Genomic DNA, 6,714 nt, shown 5'->3' on the forward strand with positions numbered 1-6,714 from the left:
TATCTCCGCCACCTCACAACGCAGCCTGGTATTTGCATTTCGGGCCTTGACTAGAATATGCTAGCAACGTTGTCGTGTACAGCTTTATTGCCTACTGCTACATGCTGCTCGGGAAATGAACGTTTTCTGAGATCCCGTGGCCCGAACATAAAGTTCTTTTTTTTTCTCCCCCTCACTTTGTTCTTTTCCTCTCTTTAGTCGTAGATTATTTTACTAAGGCTATTAATGGTGAAGCCTTATTTGGCTCATACCAGGAACTTTGCGGTAGGTAGGTTCCTATCTCGCATCATTTAAGCCCCCTTCCATAAAAATACAGAGGGAGGATGGCGACGTGCCCCCCTCCCCTTCCCGGTCAAGTGCGTCCTTTTTGGGTTTTATTTGTTTGTATCGCTATTATAGGGGTGCGTATCATTGGCTATAATTCGTAACATTAAGCGATCCTTACTTCACTTGTTTCGTTGTTGTTGTTGTTCGTTCGAGCTTTATTCGCTTTGCTTTCGGCAGTACTGTCAAGGTTTTATGTTGTCAGAGCTAATAAAATGCGATGTCCAACGATTTCCTTCGGCGGGCAGTCCTTTCAAGCCCCTAAAGCGTGTTCACTTTCACAGCGCCAGCTGTTTCAGACATTTTCGGCTCTCAATACAAATAATATTACCCATTCATCAGTTCCTAAGACGGGCCAGAAAACTATAATCGTCGTGGCGTTAAAATCATGGCCGAAGTTGGAGGCCACAGCAGTGCATAGTATCTCGAAATGGGATAGCGTAGCCATTGGTCTCCCGAGTTTGCTCTCCAAAAACGGCGAGCGTCGATCGATCGTCGTATAGCTGTCGTCGTCGTCGCTGGGCCAGCTACTGCTGGCTTTCGTGTCAAAACGTAAGGCTTTCGTTTGAATGACCTTCTGCAATTTCTTTTCGCTTAGTTTACAGGTACGACGGTTTTCGTCTCGCATAATTTCCGTTGTCCGGGTTACCTGCGTTCTTTATAGGTCCCTTCTTGACATACTTTCACAATTATGTGAAGTTAAATGAGCATGGTAATTCAGCTGACGTCTATTAGCGCACACCAACGTAGAGCCGACGACCGAGCATACAGCACGACATTGCCACGAGGTAGCGATGGTTGCTGGCCAGCAGGCACGCAGGCAGGCAAATAACCAGGGCTCGCATGATGACAGGCAGCAATTTAACGGACGTCCGTAGTGCAACGAATCCGCCGCGGGCCTTGCCAGTAGCACTGCCATATATATTCCATCCGAGCTCGTCTTTGTTCTCATGGGCGCTTGGCTGAGCAGATGTCAAGCTTTGCCTCAAGGTTGCGGTTTCTATTGAATTGCCGGCCACTGTGTACCACAATGTATATTTATGAATGCATTTACTTCTGAAGCAGTACCGGTTACATTATTACGGTTGCCTAATACAATATACGGAAAGTAAGAAGCGTCGCTATGGCGCCCAAGTTGACTGTGTGGATTTTTCATCTCAAGAGACACATGCTTTGCAAGCCATGGTTTATTTGACAGGTGCAGAGTGAGTACAGAGATGGAAGCTGAAGTGTTCACATCGTTGCACAAATCACAAAAACAGCGTACAGAAAGAAAGCTCAATGTGAAACAGATAGAGAGATCACCGCAGAATGTAAATCACAATTTGTCACTTTGTGGCCGTTTCGAAGACACCTAACTGTACTGTGGAGAAAGAGTCGAAAACAGTCGAGGAAGCTGTTTTACATTAATTTGACCTGTACTAGATCAGTGATCCAGAGTGGTAATATGTATTCGTTAGCGTTTATGAGACGACTCTTTTAATTTAGCTTTAATACTTTAAAAACATATGAGGAAACCATAAGCTCTCTCAGCTAATTCAGAACTATAACTTTCACGAGATCTACTTGGTTTTTGTGAACTTGGTCTGTAGCATAATGCTTCGTAATCATACAGCCCCATAACCCCCCTATCCAAAAAAATTATGTAGATGAATACATCAGGAATATGGAGAAAGCCCTCTTCCCCACCCCAGTACGTTTCCAGAAATCATATGGGATTATTGGATATGGCATTTATGGGACATTTAAGTTTTTTCAATAAGGAGTATACTGAAGATTTCACAAATCAAATACCATTTCAAGATGAGATAAAATAAATTCTAACTATAAAAATCTACCATTAGAATAAGCTCGTATACAGCTAGGCATGTTAATACAGCAAAGCTAGCAGGGAGAAATATGATAACAAATAGAAAACTGCGGAAATCACATAAAAAAAATGATCTCAGGTATCCGTGTCTTATATGCGCTGCATTGAATAACCACTTATCTATATCCCTTGGGAAACAGCACGGAAAATATGCCATTTAGTGAGGATTTATACAGTGGCTTCATAATAATATGGACGTGACAAATATTTTGATTTCATACATGGTGCTTGGAATTTCTATAAATAGCAATTTTTTTTTGCATTTTACGAGCAGGGTGAAAAGAAATTTCACTGACAAAGAGGCAGAGCGGTCGGCGTCAGGTAGATTCCTATCGCCTGCTATATAGCCAGTCAGACCGGGACCATGATCATCCGTATATACTATGTTCTAAGTCAGCACCGAACTGTGACTTTTTATGACAACGTGCACAAGGTCTTAGTGCCAATATCAATCGAATAAGCTGCGTTGGAGTTCACGCTTTAAAGAAGTGTGTTATTTTAATTATTTAGTCCTAATAAGGTAGCTATTTCAGGCGCTTCAGAGAAGACCTTAAGTGAGTATTAAACAGAGCACAGCACCGGTTAGGACACGGTATCATATTTTAATTATTTTCGGCTACCCATCCAACGCAGCTGTGGCAGCCAGGATCTATGCGATAGAATCATTAATGGATGGAATATTTAGCTAAACTTCACTAAGTTCTCAATGAACGGTATGATAGTATATGTCGCCATTATAAAGCAAGCCAGCCAGTACGCAAATTATACGAATTTCCTAGAAGTAGCCTGCGTTGCAGCAGCCTTATAAAGAACAGTATGATCAAAATACGCTGGTGGTTCAGCTAACATTTTTGCACACAGCGAAAAAATGCAGTTCGGAAGAAGATTAACTGAAACAGCAGTGGGTTTTGCCGGCCATTTCGGGAGCGCAATTTCTCGGAAGTGAAGTTAGCCGCAAGGTTTCTAGCAGATTGGGGATGCTTTGCGTCGTGGCCGGATCCAATTAACAAAGTCATAACGAACCATGTGAATTTGCTAATACAAGCCCATTAGTGACAATTACAGCATTCAATAGTGATTATCACATAGATCCCGATGTCTGCTGCAGCTGATGGTGCGTCGCCTGAGAAATCGTGCCTTCACCTCCGCCTGTGCTGTAAAAGCAACTTAAAGTCATTTTTAAAACATCCTGAATGGCGACGGGATCGAGACTCAATTGCGCTAGTTGGTGAAGTGGCACTTTGGAAAATAGCGGGGAAAAAAATAAGGAGCGGCTCGAACGATAGTGACACACTTCTTTTTTCTCTACACTTCTTACGTGGCCTACGTGATATTCCGATATTTTGCACTTCGCAAACAAACAACAACGTTATGGGTTGTGTAACCTCTTCTTTATTGCCACGTCCTTCCCTTGTCCTGCTTTTCAAGATGTATACACTATAATAAGAAGAGTGTAACTGTTTCTCTTGCGTGCTCACGAGGTTTATTTTCAAATATTCTATAGGCAAGAAATAGAAATGCAGTTCTTAATTTAGCACATCCGTCGCTCGCAATTTTGTTCTGTAGCGAAATATTAAAGAGCCCCACAAACTAAAAGCTACATTCATGGTCTATTGGAAGCGCAAACACGCCCGCAACGAAGGAAGAATGAGACACCACGAGCGCATGTTGTGCCCCGTTCCTCTTTCGTTGTGTGTGTGCGTGCTTCCAGTCAACGGTGATCCACTCTCCTGTAAAAGCTACATTGAACAGCAGTATGAACAGACAAGAATAGAAAATAATGTACAGAAGAGCAACATATGCACCAGAAATAAGAGCTAAATGAAAATATAAGCCAAGAGGAGGCGCTGCCGGCGCAGACAAGATGTGGCGTTCGATAACGAGTATAAAGCAAGGTACCTTCGGTGTGGATACTAGCAGGCAATGACACATACACGCACACAAAAAAACAATGCTGCAATGAAAGCACTTGCACGTATATACGTACGGAACACACTGCACACAGACACTTCGGCGGTATTGTGAACAGTGGCACACTTGCAACGAACCTACGTAGCGCAATGGACGGAAACAAAGAATCCATAGGGTTGACACATGCTGCCACCATTTGGCCACTTGCAAACACTCACGCAGGCGCAAGTTGTTCGCCTTGTCGAAGAGGAGGAAAATCGCAGGTTATTTGCATAGCGCTGGGTGCAATTAAAGCTATCAAGGGCGGCAGACTAGATAAAAAAGAAAGAAGGACAAAGCAGAATAAAATTTTCGCCATCAACGAGACAAAGTGGCCATACTAAAGGCGCCAACAGATAGAAACGCGTAAATATTAGACCCTATATCGAAACACAAAACGAGAAACACACAGCAAACCCCAACCCTCGCGTAGCGTATGCTTATGCTGTATGGCAGACGTTCCCCGTTTTCTCAATAAAAGAGCAGAAAATTCAACACTGTAACAGATGCACTCATTTGCACAACGTAGAATGACACAACAAAGCGCGACACACTACATGCTAAAAGATATTACGTGCTTCTGCTCATTTTTAATGACAGTGAAGGAAATACGCCAGCTGCACGTGCAAAATGAACCCATTAAATATCAAAATATTTTTTGGAGGGTGGGGGGAAGATGGGCAAAAGAAATTGAAATGCAGTGAAAAAATTTACGATCAGGAAATCCTTTCGACCACAGAAATGTTCAAGTGAAATTCAGTAATTATGTCAGTGCTGATGTTGGGACCCAAGACAAGTGTGTACTAAGATCATCTGACTTTGTACTAGTTCTCAGAACTTTGGGCGTTTTGTACCGTTTCATTTTATGACAAAACACGTGACATAATGTTGACGAGAGGAGATGTCACAGTTACACCGCGATATAACAATGACCTCTTATCACGGTAACCTTTACGAAAGGTGCATATTCTCACATCTTGTGTGCACAGTAAAAGTCACACGCCACACTTCCTTCATTGCCTGTAACTTTTCTACTCAGTTATAGTAACCAATGCATCTAAATCACCGCGCTACAAGTTGTGCTTAGAAGCTACAACATGATAATGCGAAATTATGCACCTTTAGAAGGGCTTCCATGGTAACAGTACATACATGATGCTGAGTTCTCAGTAGAGACACAATCTTAAAGATGGGCGTTAGAACAGCAATAAACACGATGCTAAGTGGAATACGATGTCTCGATTATGAAAAAGAAGGGGAACATTCTTACACAGGAAGGCACAACATATTCAGATACACAATGACAACTTAAGTACACAAAACATAAAGCACGGATATGTTTCCTCCTCCTATGGAACCAATGTGGGCACTGATCTTTAGAATGATTGAACTGGCATAACACGTAAAACAGGGAATATGCGTGATTAAAAGAGAAAGTTTTTGGAAGTAGCTTCGGTAAGTTAAGCAAATCAAGCAAGGCCAGCGCGTGAGAACAATAAGGGGAGACTCTCACTCAACCACTCAAACACTAAGCTGCTCAGCGTTTCCTTTCGTCATGTTCGCTGCATAAATGTAATTTTCTGCTAAGCAAGCATCATATATATATATATATATATATATATATATATATATATATATATATATATATATATATATATATATATGTGTGTGTGTGTGTGTGTGTGTGTGTGTGTGTGTGTGTGTGTGTGTGTGTGTGTGTGTGTGTGTGTGTGTGTGTGTGTGTGTGTGTGTGTTTCTGCTGATGCAATGGGGCACCATAAATCGCTAGGTGCTATTTGAGTACATATGCAGGCTGTACTTGAGCGCTACCGCACACTGCCAAGCAATCGACTGCAAAGGGCAGTCACATGCCTAAGCTGCCTATATTTACCCCCACCTGAAAGTAAGTTTGCGTTAACAATAAATGATTTCATGGAAAGCTTTTGCAAGTCCCAGACGCTAGCGGTCTGGACAGGGCTCCGTTGTACGCTTCGGGGGCATCTTATTGAACCTGAGGTCAGATATGGGCGAAACCGGACACGTTTTCAACGGGGACTTCGGACGCTACAGCGGTTCGTAAATAAGTGAGCCGACCAATCCTGACGGGAGCAAGCATAACTTTAGTAAAGGCACAAGACCAATGAAACGTAGTTCTGACGGAAGAAGCGCTTCGTGAATTCCGTTCCTGATGCCCACCTTCACAAGTCCACCGCCAGACTCTTTCTCGCAGCTCACGGCGAAACGCTTTGTTCACACATCGCGTGTATTGCACATCGTGAGTGGATTTTCATAAATTAAGTACACCGCGTCACGTTTGCAGAACCAGCCGCTCTTACATGCTGTACCGTTCGTGTGAAGTACGCTTTTCTTTTTCTCCTTTCCTCAAGTCATATTTAGGGCAGCAAAGAATGAATGAACTCTAATAACACATGGAAGACTATATAGGTGGGGCTCACGTGGTGCGCAGGCGAGTAAATTAAAAACGAACAAAATAGGCGAGAACCCGCATTTCAATACTTTATGGGGCGCTGTAACAAATTTATTTTATATGCTTGTCCCACTGTTCCATT

This window comes from Dermacentor variabilis, chromosome 1 (assembly GCF_050947875.1).
Source record: "Dermacentor variabilis isolate Ectoservices chromosome 1, ASM5094787v1, whole genome shotgun sequence".
Classification (NCBI taxonomy): domain Eukaryota; kingdom Metazoa; phylum Arthropoda; class Arachnida; order Ixodida; family Ixodidae; genus Dermacentor; species Dermacentor variabilis.